Below are 15,939 nucleotides of genomic sequence, written 5' to 3' on the forward strand. Positions count from 1 at the left end.
TGTGTGTGTGTGTGTGTGTGTGTGTGTGTGTGCGTGCATTAAAGTTGTAAACGGTAACATGAAACAAATGAAAGTTCTTGATATAATGGTGTGGAAAACAAGAAGGAAATGAAAATATTTTTATGCCTACTTAGGAAAAAAAGGGTAGCACTATTCATTCCAAGTACTTTTTTTTTTTTAATTTTTAAGCTCTTAACTCACATTGTTATGCTTAAAGTGATAAACATATATCCTCTTTTTATTGCTTTGTCTATGTTTCAGATGAAACATTTCAGAAATTATTTTGATAAGTGCTGCTGGACTCTGCAGCACTGATGTTTTTATTGCATTCTGTAGTCGCATTTGCACTCCATTTTTACATTAATTCGCAGTTGCTTTGTATGGTTTTGTTTTGTTTGGGTTTTGTTTCTTTTTCACAGTGCCAGGTCTTCGTTTCTTTAAATGGATGGGAGGTAGAGTTCAACCAGTTTGTGACTGTTGTAGTGAATGAAGTTAAAAATGTCTGTCTGATGTTGTGTTGTCATTTCCATTCTTGCATTTTCATTTTCATGTTAAAAAAAAAAAGAAAAGAGAGAGAGAGAGAGAAAGAAAGAAATCAGGACTAAGCCTTCTGCTTCAGTTTCATTTTTAAAGGGTCCTATTCCGATCTTACCTGTCAAGTAGCTCTAATATAATTCACGTGAACTGAGATAGAGAGGTGGAATGAGGGGCTTGGACATTCAAATTATGTGATGTCATTTATCTTTCTTAGGAATTTTGATGAATGCATCTCAAAATGTACAGGCAGATTGGAGAGGTGGCGATTAAAGATCTAAGGAGATTTCCCAAACAACAAAACTATATTTAATTTTTTTTTAGTGAAAGGACTAGAAACAAAGTGCACTGTGGCCATCTGCAAGTAACATGATATGTGGACTGCTCAAATCAGAAAATACCTGAAGTTTGGTTAACTTGGGCAATAGTACAGGTATGACTTTTTGGGCAAAACTACTCCTCAAGCAGTTTCTCCAGTGTGTCAGACACAAATGGCTTGTTCCTTTTTGGTATATATGTCTTTTTTAATCTTTTTTTGTTTTTATTTTTCTCAGACAGACAAGTAGTAATGGTTAGCAATGGAAATACATATCACTATTCTTGGAATATTTATGGTCAGTCTACTTTTGGTAGAATATTCTTAGATAGCATTGACACAATAGATCTTATTCCGTATTCCTTTATTATTGATTATTTTATTTTATTTTTTTCCCATATTTAGATGGGGAAGAGGTTGGGCTATTAAAAAAGATGAAAATTTATCACAACACTAAAATACCTCTTTTTTTTTGACTTATGAAAGCCTTCGTTCCAGCTCTCAAAATATATTACAAAACTGATTGGTTAGTATCTTTATTTTTATTTGGGTTTAAGATTTCTGAATCATTTTGTCTTAAATTATGATTTTAAATGAGCTATTTAGGTACTTAACTTTTTTTCTTTTTGAGGACTTTCAAAATGACTTAGGAATTTCCCCTCTTGGAAAAGGCTTTCCCTATGATAAAAACTATACGCCAGCTAAAATTGTATGTCATTTAAAAACTGTAAGTCTTTTTTAAAAGTACATGTCCATATTCTGAATTGGGCTTTGGATCAAACTTTAGGCCAAAACCAGCTCATGCATTCTCATTCTCCTTTTTCTCACTCTTTCTCTCTTCATCTCTCACCCATGTATTCATATTGTTGTTTGGGATAGAAAAATCATAAAGAGCCAGCCCACCTCAGAAGATTGTGGATTGAGAGACACTACTCAATACTCTTTTAAGTATATGAGAAAAGGATGGAGCTCTCACGGTTAACACGTTAATAACTCTGTAGTTCAAAAGGAAAAGAGTGTGCCCATTCTTTCTATATGACATATTGAGATGTTCTTTTAAAAAATCAACTTTTAAGATAGTGATGTTTTCTTCTAAACTGTTCTCTTTTAGTAAAGGTAGTTTTTAGAAAGCAAGCATGGGGATTTTTTCTAAGGTAACATTAATGAGAAGAAGAAAAAAAGTGATTATCTTTAACAGCTCTTTGTTGAAGCCTGTGGTAGCACATTATGTCTATGATTGCACATGTGCACATAATCTATGATGATCCAATGCAAATACAGCTCCAAAAATATTAAATGTATATGTTTTTTTAAATGCCTGAGGATATATGTTTTTCTTAATTAATTGAAGAGTATCAGTACTGCTACTAAAATAATGATTAGCCTCCTCCTGTGTGGCTACCAAACATCACCAGGTGACCTGTCTTAAGACCTCTGAATTGCCTGCCTGTTTAGTAAGTGCACATGAACACAATTCTAGAGAGAGAAGATCTGACAACCCGCGGTGGAAGCATGATGAAGCTTCTGTGCCATATGCCAGCTTTTTGCCTAAAGTTTACTTTGAGCTCACAGCTTCCTGTCTTTGGGTTGAGAGCCATGACAAAAAAAAAAAAAAAATTCAAGGCATCTTTGGTGAGTGAGCAGGTGAAAGCTTGCTGACTGTCCTAGATCACAGGAGAAAATGGAGGAATTGAAATCCAACCTGAATATGAGACTAAAGATGCTAACCAAAGGTAGGTACTACTAAGTGGAATTCTATTAGCAGGCAACTGTAAATGAGAAGAGGATAGAAAGACATGCACCGGGACTTGGAAGGGCTGTGTTATTTTCCCAAAGAAGGACTTGGCCAAGGGCAGAAGGCATGGCTTCTTTGCAGTGCACTTCCTTTTGGTTTTCAGTTAGCGTCTCATAGACAGCGGACCCACGTGTTCCTGCTAGCAGTCAATGGTTTAGAAAGCATCAACAGTTATCTGCAGTAATTAGGACCTATGGAAGATGCTAGGTTGAAGTGTGTCAAGTCAGGGATGAAGAAAATGTGAAATTCAACATTGGTCCACACACGGAAACTGGATAATGTATGCTCACAAGTTGTTCTCTTGAAAAGTAGAGCTAGAAGCTTCACTCCGTCCTACACCAGAGGAAAGCAGGAGTAACTTTACAAGGAAATAACGTTTAGCCTTTCTTCATCAGAGAAAATGGTCCCTCGAGACCCATGAGTCCCAAAACTGTATACTGATTTTTACCCCTGGTTTTTTTTTTTAATTGTATGACCTGCAACAAATCACTTTTTTCTTTTTGTGCCTCAGGTTCCTCACCTGTAAAATGGAAAAAAAATATATTAATAATAATAATATTAATAATAATAATAATAATGGTAATGTAGTACTTGTTTGTAAAGCACTTTGAGATCCTTGGTTGAAAGGCACCATGGGAGTGCCAAGTATTATTATATGGCCAAGGGGCTTATTTAAACTCTCAGTTCCCTAGGGCCAGGAAAGGTTGGGGTCATTTTTATTAAATATGAGCTGTAAATATCATAATTAGGCAGCCGATAGCGTTGACTATGAAGAGGCAAAACTATTACAAGGCTGATAAAACCATAGTTTCTTAATGGCTACCAAGAGGGCAAGTATCACAATAAGAAATGCCAAATTCCTTTGGGTGACAACATGAATAATTTGGGGGGGGTGGGATGGGATGGGAAACATCTCAAAATGCCAATGTAAAATTCACCTACAGCAATATTCACCAGCAGAAAATGTCTTTCATATGGAATGATTTCATGTTGCTAAGAAAAAATTCAATTTGTAGTCCTGATTTGAATACTAGAATGTTGGCTATAATAGTTCTGTTCTTACAACACATGGAATTTTTTTTTGTTTTATTTAATTTTGTTTTCATAGTGCATGTTCATTTCTACTCACAAACATGTTCTTGGTGTATTTCTTATGCAAACAATCTTCAGGCAGCAAAGATGTCTGTTACATCTAAACTTGAATAATAAAGTTTTACCACCAGTTATACATAATGGTGTTGGTATGTTTTATATGGATTCACTTTCATCCATGTAGCAATAGGAAGTTCAGACCATTGTAACATACAGACAGGTTCTGATGAATTGAGACGGTGAAGTCAAATCACCATTTTCAAAACAATATGACTAAGATTGAAAAAGCCTGGATTCTCTTAACTTGTTTTGTTTTGCTTTGCTTTTTTTTTTTCCTTTAACCAATCAATCTCTTATTGATAGATTTTGTGTAAAAAAAAAATTATACAAGTTTTCTTTAGGAAGATTAACAATAAAAATTGTGTTTATTTCAAAAACATTTATTGAGTATCACGTATTGAGTGTCGAGTATTGGGAAATGATTGTTACAATATGTAAAAAATCCTGCTTTTGAAGTCTAAGTTTGAATTCAATTTAGTATACCCACATGAATATGATGTGAAGATCTTGATAAATCATCTCAAGAAGTTTATGTTAATATATTACATGCCTTGTGTGTTGCCTTAAGATGAAATTAATCAGAGAGGTTTCCGGAAGGTTGATTTTGAACGAGGGAAGAGGCAGAAGAAAACTCGGTAGGCAAAGAAGACTCACCCAAATGTTTATGACCAGAAGGAAAAACACAAAAAGCACAGGACGTAAAGTATATAAATAACTCCTTGCCTCAGAAGATTTATTTTGAAAATTTCGAATTAATTAGTGTTTACCTTCCTAGCCCAATCTTCACTTCTCATTTTTGTGAACCCAAATTAACAAATCCTTTATTTTTTCTAGTTCTTTCTCTTTTCCCCTGTTTTGAAAACAGCAGAGTAAAGGCTTTGAGGGGCTGATCATAATGGTAATAAGCTTGTTTCCCAGCTGGAGGCAATATTCTCTAGATAAGAGTGTAATAAGAACGCTTAATGTGATTTGTTTGCCTTATATAGAATTTGATTCTTCTCTCAGGGAAAACTTTTCAGGTAAAGTTAAATACACTTTGTTCTCACCCAGGACTGTCAGAATCCCATTCAAGGAGAACTGTGTGCCCATCAGCTCTTTACCATAGTTTGAGGGGAGGGAAGAAGAGTGAATCAGCGTGGACATCCCTCCCTCACCTTTTGGTATCCCATCTCCGGGCGGGGTCAGAAACTCAGTGCACAAAAGGAGCAGGCAAGTGGCCTGTGTGGGTGAAGCCAGCTGGGGAGGACTTTGGGAACTCTATAAAGGTAGCCTTTCCTCAGCTCTAAGAATATTGCCAAGCTGACTTGTGTTCCCAGATTTGCAGTTTTCAAGAAAATCTGGACAAAGGAATTTTCTATGAAATCTAATTTTGAATGTCAGTGACTTTTTTTTTTTTTTTTTTTTAATACTGCAAGCCAAACAAAACACTTCTTCAGAATACATTCCACCCCTAGACAGGCAGAGTGTGAGCCCTGGAGCATGAACAATAGTGAACTCTGGTAACTGGCAGGGAGGAAATTGGGCAAAAGGCTGAGGTTAGCTGTGGCTCCTCTGGGTTTTGTCTCAGGTCCCAGTGCATCACCAGCTCTGCCAGGAAACCCGAAAGCACTGTGGCAGCACCTGCCTGACTCTTTCGCAGCCAAATTTGCTTAAGACGAAAAACATTTGCACGGAAGAGAAAAAAGCCCTATTTTTTTTTTAGCATACTGCTAATTACTTTGTACTTTTGTTCTCCATCTTTGTAACCCCAAGTACAAGTTTTCTTTCTTTCTTTTTTTTTTTAACACACTGGTAGGAACAAAGAAGTCTCAAAAACTATTCAAAGTTGCTAAAATGAATGTCCAGTAATGTCCAAGATGTCCTTATTTTCCTCTCCAGGTCATATTTTAGAGTAAAAATAACAGGGCTAGAAAAGTAAAGAATAACAGTAGATAGGAAGGGAGGGGCTTTTTCATGTTTTGTAGAGTTGATTGTTTTCATGTTGTGTAGAATTTCTTTAAATAAAAATAGGTAATTTGTATATGAAATCTCGTTAGATTTATAATGCTCTTCCGCAATATACTCAGGATGTCAGTTCTGAAAGCCATTTTTCATAAATGTTGTAGTACAGTTGACCCTTGAACAACATGGATTTGAACTGCATGGGTCTGCTTATATGTGGATTTTTTTAAATAGTAAATAACCGTAGTACCACGTGATCCATGGTTGGTTGAATCTGCGGAGGAAGAACCTCAGATATGAAGGGATCGTGGATGTGTTGGGCCAACTATAAATTATGGGTGGATTTTCAACTGCACAGAGGGTCAGCACCGTAAAACCCCAGTTGTTCAAGGGTCAATCGTATTTATATAAAATATTTTACGTGAGGTAACAACCCATTCACCCAACTTCCTGCTCGATAATTAACAAATATTAACTTTTTTCTTCAGGTAAGCAATAGAGAACAGGAGAGCAAGGATTATTAGAAGGTATAATAGAAATTCTTGAAATTATTTCCATAAATGGAAGGTACATTTCCAAGTTAAAATTGCATAAGCACTAAACTGTAAGCAATTTCCCAGGAATATTTTTGAACTCAAAATCCCCCAATACACAACAGGCATTTTCTCAGAACTTGTACCATCTCTTACATGAAAGCAATTTACACATCAGTCAGTTTTTATTTTGTTTTTTTGTTTTTCTTTTTTTTCTTTTTTCTTTTTGGCCATACCACGTGGCCTGCAGGATCTTAGTTCCCTGACCAGGGATGGAACCCACGCTCCCTGCAGTGGAAGTTCGGAGTCTTAACCACTGGACCTCCAGGGAAGTCCCCATCAGTCAGTTTTTAGAGTTGGTGTAATATGCAAGCAATGGTATTTTCTTCAGAGCTTCAGTTTCCTTAGATATTTTCTTTCTATATAGCATACATTACCTAATGAATCGATGTATCCTAAAAAGCATACAGTGAGTTTACAAAGCTCAGTTTGATATCATGATGGTTTGTTTTCTATAATTTTATCTTTTATAATTGCCTTGATGATTTTTTTTTTCTCTAATGAAATGATCACTGTCGTTGTTTTGCTGGTTGTCGGTGATGGCATGCGGTACAAACCCAGGCTTCATGCATTCATTCAACAAATATTAATGGAGCTTTCCCTATGTACCAGGGATTATTCCAGACATTTGGACTATTTCAAAAAAAAAAAAAAAAAAGACAGACCAAAACTCCTGTTTTTGCGGGAGGGAGAGAGACAAAAAACATACATATACAATAAACAAATTATAATATAAAATTTTATGTTAGAAGGTAATAAATGCTCTAGAGAAAAAAGTAAAGCAGAATTAAAGGGAGATGAGTGGATAGTTGTCTTATTCAATACGTTACACAACAGTTCAGCCCTCATTTGAGCCAAGACTTGAAGGAAGGACTGGTAGAATGAACAGCTGGTGCAGCGGCCCTCAGGTGAGAGAGTATACCTGGTGAGTCTGAGGAAGAGCAAGGAGGCCATTGTGGTCCAGGCAGAGTAAGCTACGGGGAGAGTATTCAGATATTCACTCAGAGACGAAAACACTGAGGTGGGAGGAAACCAGATCACTGAGGACACTGTAAGCCACCTCGAGGATAGTGGCTTTCCTTCTGTATGAAGCAGGGACGTGTTTTCATGTTTTGAGCAGAGGAGTGTTACTTGATTTATGTTTTAATGGGACTCTCCTGTGCTTGGCATAAATCATGGGAGGTATTTATGGAATAAATCATAAAAGGAGAGAAACCAGGAGACAGGTTGGAAGCTAGTTCAGTCATTTCTGCAAGACATGTGAGGAGTAGAAGAGCAGTTAAAATTCCAGAGATCATTTGAGGAAGTAGAACCAACTAGATTGCCTGGATGTAGCATGTGAGAGAAAGAGAAGAGTCGAGAAATACGCTAAGATTTTTTTGGTCTGAGCCACTGGAAGAACAGATTTGATTGATCAAGTTGGGAGAGTGGAAGGAAAGAAGTTAAATTTAGGACAAACTAAAGTCTAAGATCCAAATAGAAAGGTCCAACAGACTATTAGGTCTATGAGTCTAGAGTTTGGAGTTGGAGAGGCATTAGCATATAGACGCTATTTAAAATCATGAGATAATCTAGGGAGTAAACAATTAGAGAAGAAAATATATCCAATACTTGTAATCAGGGAAAGGAGACACAAAAACTGAGGGAGGAGCCCCTGAGGTAAAAGGAAACTCAAGGTACCTTGGAAACCAAGGAAAACAAAAATGTATCATGAAGGAGGGAGTGACCTTGGAAGATACTGCTGATAGGTCAAGTAGGATAAATACAGAGGATTGGCCATTAGCTTTAGCAACGTGAAGGCCACCAGCAGGCTGGGCTATATAATGTGCAGGGCCCAGAGCAAATCGTTCAAAAGTTAAGAATTTCAGGATGGTGACATCAGAGCATTAAACGAAGCTCAGGGCCCTGGACAGCTGCACTGGTTACATGCCCATGAAGCTGGCCCTGGTCGATGGTGACATTGACTAGAGCAGTTTATTTGGAGAGGTGGGTGTGACAGCCTGATAGAATAAATGTAAGAGAATAGGAAGAGGTTTGGAGAACTGAGTGTAGAAACAATTTGGGGAGCTTTGCTGTAAAGAGGATCAGACAAAAAAAGGTGATAACTGACAGATGCTGAAATCAGTAGAAAGTTTTTTTTTTCTGTTTTAAGATGAGCAAATTAAGAACATGTTCCTTTGCTAAGTGGAGGCTTATTCATCTTCAGCAGAGAGAGGAAAAAATAGTTCTTTAATAGGTGAGTAGGTGAGAGGAGATAGAATCTTATGCCCAAGTGGAGAGGGTGGCTAGAATCTTATGCCCAAGTGGAGGGGATGGCTTTAGAAAAGAAAGGAATAATTCACCTTCATAGTCACAGTTGGCAAAGCAGACTGTGTAGACCCAGATGTCGGTACATGTGTGGATGTGATTGTGGAGTCCCCGAAAGCTCGATTTTCTTGATGAAATGTTTTTCTTGTGGCACTGCTGTTCTTATTACTCTAGTCAGAGCTCCAAAGCACTCCATTCAGAAACAAGGCAATTTATGCATGAAATAAGCAAAGATCGTTTCCTTACATCCCAGTGGTGTTTTTGGATATTTGGGTAAAGTCAGAAAACTGTCACTTTACTGAAGATGGTATTTGAATCTCACTTCAAATAAAAATTTCCCTATAAAAATTTCCTATAAAAATTTCCCCCAACATGTTGATTTTGTTTAGTTAGTTCAAAATATTATTTCTCATTTTCTTAATTCTACTTTTAAAAAGACAGCATGCACTTAGTTATGCTAATAAGGATCACCACAGGAAGTATAGCATTCTTACTTTCTCTTAATACCATCTTAAAATTCCTGAAGATACCCCAATAAAATGCAGGTTTTTACTAAGTTTTCCTTGAGACAGTGATTGATTTTTTGAGTGAATTAATTCACGTTTGTTGAGTACTGATTCTGGACCCAGAACTGTGTAAAACCAGTAAAAGACATAAAAGAGGTTTAAAATTGGTGCCTACTTCTGAGTTTTTCCACAAATGTACAGGCATACCTCAGAGATACTGCGGATTTGGTTCCAGACCACCTCAATAAAGTGAATATTGCATAAATTGAGTCAGATGAATTTTTTGTTTCCTGGTGCATGTAAAAGTTCTGTGTATACTATTCTGTAGTCTAAGTGTGCAATAAATTATGTCTAAAAAAAGGTACATACCTTAATTCTTTATTGCTAAAAAATGCTAACCATCATCTGAACTTTCAGTGAGTCATAATCTTTTTGCAATACAACATCAAAGATCACTGATCACAGATCACCTTAACAAATAGAATCGTAATGAAAAAGTTAAAATACTGCAAGAATTACCAAAGTGTGACACAGAGACACGAAGCGACCAAATGCTATTGGAAAAATGGTGCCAATAGAGTTGCTCGCAGCAGGGTTGCCACAAAACTTCAGTTTGCAAAAGACACAATATCTGCCAAGCACAATAAAGCAAAGGGCAATAAAGTGAGGTATGCCTGTACAGCGATTAAGTTGTAAGGTTGCTTCATTCTAAATCTTTTCCCATTTGGGAGTATTTTCTGAACTTTAGTTGTTGCATTTCATTTCATTGTTGATTTCAGTACCCTTGACAAAAAGTCTTCCCATTATCTTAATAAAATTTTATTGAAATTTTAGGAGAAACTCATCTATTATTATTCCTCTATGACTTTTAAAACTGAGATAATATATTCGGTGGAAAGGCTTTGGTATTTGATAACAGTACAACTTTTATGTGACTTCTTAGTTAATGGTGTAACTTCTAAGAAAGCGCTTCAGGATTGATATCTTACCTTAGATATCTAATAGGGTAAAAATCAAAACTTGAAAACTGAAATCAAGTGATGACCCACAGATGTTTTAAACAATGAAATTGGTTTCGTTTTTCCTACAATGTATAGCTCTTTAACTTGTAATCCCGCAATCAGGCAGTGCAATTTTATCGATGAGTTTTCCTCGCCAAACAGCAGCTGTCTGTGCTCTGTAATCCAGCAATCACACTTCCTGCGTGCAAGCAAACTTTAAGCTAAAGCAAGCCGCTCCATAGGCAATGGTAAGTCTTTACCATCATTGGAGAGCATGATTACAGTAGGTTGCCTGATCTCCTTACATGACTGACCAATGATGGCAATTTCAATATTCTCAAATGCAGTGGAAAATCCTTTTCTCTGAATGGATGCCAGCTGGCCCTGATTTTCCAGACAGTCTTACATTTAAAGACCACAGTTAAGCTTTCCTTGATATGTTTGGTTGAAGCTGTCCACAGCAAAAGCATGGGGAAGCCTTTCTCACCTGATGCTTTTGTGTCCTTGTTCATCTATGCTCCTGTCAAATACTATCACCTTGCTAGAATCTTAACATCCAAAAGGAAATGAACTGTCATTTGCTTTTGAAGACACTGGATTCTTAGTGATGCATAGTTTTCTTTGCCATTGTAAACCTTATGTCATGAAACTAGTGTGGTATAATACAAACGCAACCTCCAGAAGCATTTTCTTTGATTGAAATCAGTGGCCTTCACAACTTAGACTCTGAGTAGACATATTTTCATTTTAATTAGTTAATTTCAAAATAAATGCATCATTTTAACAAGGCCCAGTCCTGAATGTCTCTTTGCCAGACTATACTCACATGCACTCAAGTATTGAACCTGCTAAAACTTCCTCTTTTTAACCTTCCTGCCCCCAACCACTTTAACCTCAAAAACAAACTCTAAAATGTTTTTAAATTAACAAGAACTGTTCGTTTCAAGACAAACACCAATATGCAGTTCTGTTGCTAGTTAAATTCATTTATAGAATGGTCTTTTACGTAGAAATAGATTTTCAATATTTCTTAAAGGTATAAACACCAGAGTAAAGAGTACTGCCTATTGACACACACCATTGTCCATGATGATTTTTGATAATTGATCATTTTAAGATGGACCAAGGCAATATAAATCAACATTTTATAAGCATTAAGACATTGAGTCATGTCTTAAGTTTCTTTGGTCTGAAAGGAAGACACGAAAGATAACGAAAACAACAAAACGCTATAACCTTAAAAGTTGTTTTAACTTGCTGACTTCTAATTTGGGCACAGTTTTCATGGAATTCTTGAAAAATTTTTATAAACATTTCCCATGATATCAAAAACTTGAGGTACTAATAGTGAATGTTTAGGATCCAATCAGCCATCAAAGAGATCCTTATTTTCTGTTTTTAAACTGTGTTTTTTTCCCCTAAAGGCATGTTTGTTTATTGACTATGTTTATTAATAGAAATAAATACATGGTGATACTTTGCATTTTGGCAAGTCAGTTTACATATAATCAGCCATTTACCACTTACCAAACATGCAAAGTTTACAAAAGCAGACAACCAGGGCGATCTACTCTGTCTTACTATAAGCATAAAGAGCAAAGGCTGGCTGGTTCTCCAGGGCTTCTATATAGATTTTTTCATACAAAGAATTGAGTTCTGCAGCTTCTAGACACCTGTTAATTTTCTATTTCCCAGATGACTAAATCAACTTGACCTTATCCACAAACAGTTCTAGAAATTCTGTTGGTTATGGGCACCATCTTTACAGATGGGATCCTCATGTATGGAGTTCCATCATGATGGGTTTGATGTTAAATAACTAGATCATTATTTAATTTTCAGATTGTCAAAACATAACTTCAAATGTAACAAACAACAGAAACATCATTCTCACAGGCAGAGTGAACACAAGCAAAAGTTTCAATTAACTCATTAAAGAGGGAACCAGCAATATGACAAAGCTGGTTCAAAAAAGGATATGAAAGACTGAAAAAAAAGAATGATGAAATAAGATTGCTAAATTAGATGCATAGGTTTCATGTTCTATTTGACAATAATGATCATCACCTTTCGGGTTATCTTCATTACTGGGTAAGAATCGTTGGCATCTCTTCTGGACAAAAAAATAATTATGACTGATCATCATTTTTCTATAAGGTAACTTTATAGAGATGTAAAATAGTAATAATATTTTTTATAGTAGTAATCATCCTTGGAGAGTAGAATGATAATAAACCTTAAGATAATAAACCTTTTATTTAGATCAGGCTTAGTATGGCCTTGAAAGTTCAAACAGTTATTTTTGCCCCATTTCCAAAGTTGGTTATTTTTCTTAACAAAATATAGAAAAATATAAAAAAAATTAAAACATTTTTATCTTTCCACAGTACATACTTTCTAAAAATAAAAGTTACTCCTCCCTGTGGGCTATGAATTACATTTATATCAAACAACATAAATGGGGTCTTTTCCACAATTATAATGAAAATTAAATTCACCACAATTTAAGTCTGAGATTACTCAAGATTTCTGTGATCAGTTATTAAAAAACCCCATATGGAAAAATATTATAAAGATAAAAGCTAGGGTATTCTAAGTATATTTATGGGGAACGTAAATAGGTATTTTTTCTGTTTTGAGGTGAGTGATGTCTCATTGAAATGTCACAGAAGACTAAAATTCAGGAGAACTTACCTGCTCTCACTGTATATTTTGTAAATCACTGTAGCTTCCTTCTTTTCCAAAGAACAAGGAATGTACCAAAAATTCTCCTTTGACCAGAGAATATTTTCAATATTTCTCTTAGGATATCACAACAAGATAATTCTTACACCCATTATTATTTATTCCTATCTCTGCTACTCTAACCATTATTTTTTAAGGAAGGGACTGATGCTACAGATGTTAATTACAGACAATTTCTCCTCCAACTACTTGCCTTTGTTCTATTTTAGAAAACTTTTTTATATCTACCAGAAGAGGGCAGGGAAGAGAAGAGGAGGTAAAACTGTATTGGAATACCTTTGCCGCTTAATCGGAAAAGACAGAGTTCATTTCTTCCTTGTTCTTAGTTTTTAGCATTGTATCTAGTAATAGTGAGCATTCTTTTTTTTTTTTTTTAGATAAAATGGAATCACTTGTTAATGGCTCTAAAAATGTCTCCTAGGGGAAGAGGTTTTAACAAAAAAAGAAAGTAAAATTTGGGAAATATTTGAGGATTAAAAGTCTTTGGAATTGCTTTCCTCTTTACAGCTTAATACCTAATGAAACTATTTTAAATGTAATAGTCACTGAATAAATACTTATTGATTAAATCATGAAGGGTCAAGGATTGGGTGTATTTAAGCAAGGACTTAGAATGCAGGGGAATAGTATCACTAAACTGTATAGGTGAGAAACTGCCAAACCCAAGTTTGTTCTCGACTTATTCATTTTTTTTTCTAATTGAGGTGTATTTGATGTACCGTATTATATGTTACAGGTGTACAGTATAGCGATTCACAAGTTTAAAGGGTACACTCCATTTATACTCCACACAACCGCCAAGTAAACTCCGTATAATGCAAAGCTGACCTTGGTATTCACCTACTTAAAACCTTCGCGCTTCCTGCTTATTTTACAGAATAAAATGCAAGTGTATTTGCATTGTAAAGCCTTCAATGCCTGACCCCCATCAATCTTGACAGCTCCACATATACTACTCCCTGGAACTACACTGCTTCTCATTTCACAAACACAGCGAGGACTCTTGGAGTCTACATCCTGACTTATGATGTTGCCTCTGATAGGAATGCCCTTCCCACATTTCCTTGCCTGTCTTCCTCATTACTGGAGTGTCAAGACGCAGATCAGGAATGATCTCTAGCACGACTTCTCTGAAGAGTACTGAAAATTCCCCTCCTCTGGCCTTCCTGGCACATGTCTTTCTCCTCACTCACATCTTACTGCTGGTCGTCCCTGCCCGAGAGCCACACTTGAAATGTGGCCGGTATAACTGAGCAACTGATTATTTTATTTTATTTTATTAAAATTAAATTACCACATGTGGCTGGTTGCTGTTGTACAGGGCAGTGTAGCCCTAGCCTCTTCCCAAAAGGGTTTTCATGCTATACTGTTCTACTGTAGGCAAAATATCCTTTCTTGATATCCTTTCTTGCCCTTTGTTTCTATGTAGAAAGCTCGGTAATTAATTATAAGCTCTTCATATTTATGTATATTAATGTTTAAGCATCAAAAAGGGTCATTTTTTTAAAAAGACATCATTTTTACAAATTTTTTGAATAATTTGCTTCAGCAAATATATTAAACTCATTTTATATTATAATAATAAGCCCCTGCCTCTGTAGTCAGCTGAAATATGCTTTATTCCATGGGCCTTTTTAACCACTGTGAAAAATTGATTACACTTCATTTGATCTGGGGTTTACGGTATCAGAGTATACATGTCTTTCTGGACATTATTGGTGGTTTTATAAAACAAGGAGAAAGCAAAAGCTGTGAATAATTTTCAAACTTCAACTTTAATTTCAATATTTTCAAATTTAACTGACAAGGTAATTATCCCAGAAATTGTCCTAACTAAATGATTTGTGAAACTATGATTGTCCCATTAAAATGACAGAGTACTCAATCAGAAGACAAAAATGGTTCTCTGAGGTTTGGCCCTATTAAACAGGTTCTTTATATTATTATCCACTTCTCCTTTTGAATATAGACAGCTGTGTGTTTCTGGGTTCATGAGGAAAAGTGTCACAACCAGAAGATGGCTAGTGTTAATGCAGAGCACTGAGGCAGGGGATGAAGGATACAGAGTCTGTGGGGAGATTGCCTGATTGGAACCCCACAAGGCTACGTCACGGGGTGGTGTGATAGAAACCATTCAGTTGTCCTTTCTCTACCTGAGTTTCTTCATCTGTAAATGGGGATGATACTTTGACCTGTCATGCTGATCTGGATTGTGCTACAGTAAAAACCCTCACATCTGAATTTTATAAAACAATAGGTTATACTTCTTGCTAACACTACCCGCTCATCTCAGATCAGCTGGGGGCTCTGTTCCTCAACATGCCTGCTCAAAGACCCTGGTAGAAACAGCAGTCACTATGTGGAACATTGCCAGTCATATAGCAGAGGGCAAAGAGCGCAGGAAGGGTGTCTGCAGCAAGTGCGCTCACCTAGAAGCGACCCATATCACTTCCCCTCAGAAATCACTGGCCAGATGCAGCTCCAAGACCAATGGTGCAATTCTACCATGTGCACAAGAGGGAGATTGAAATATTCAGTGACAAGGCTTTAATGATTACCACAATAATTATACATATCTCATGTACTAAAGAGTTATTTCACACAGATTACTTAGAGCAGAGACCTGAAGTAAGTTATTTTTATAAACTAACATAAGAGTAAATGCATGAAGTGTGAAATTAGACAATTTCAATTTCATGTCAAACTAAATGATTTTAGGACTCCAAATCTGCTAAAACCAACTAATCTGAGGGGGAAAAGTTGATAAGTTATCCAGAAGGTTAATACTATACTTCCATCAAGTATGATTTATTTTAAAAGGACACGTTGATTATAACTCCTTCATGTAAAAGAATGGTCATTTATTCATTCATTTGTACATTCAACAAATATATACAGGCACTGTGTTAAGTGGTGGAGACACAATGGTGAACAAAACAGAAATGGTGTCTGCCTTCAGGGGAGATTTGATGTTAAGTATATCACATGTGAACAGTTACTTAGGATTGTGATAAATGCTACTGAGAATTTCTATATAGGCAATAGAATC

Source organism: Physeter macrocephalus, chromosome 15, assembly GCF_002837175.3.
Source record: "Physeter macrocephalus isolate SW-GA chromosome 15, ASM283717v5, whole genome shotgun sequence".
Classification (NCBI taxonomy): Eukaryota; Metazoa; Chordata; class Mammalia; order Artiodactyla; family Physeteridae; genus Physeter; species Physeter macrocephalus.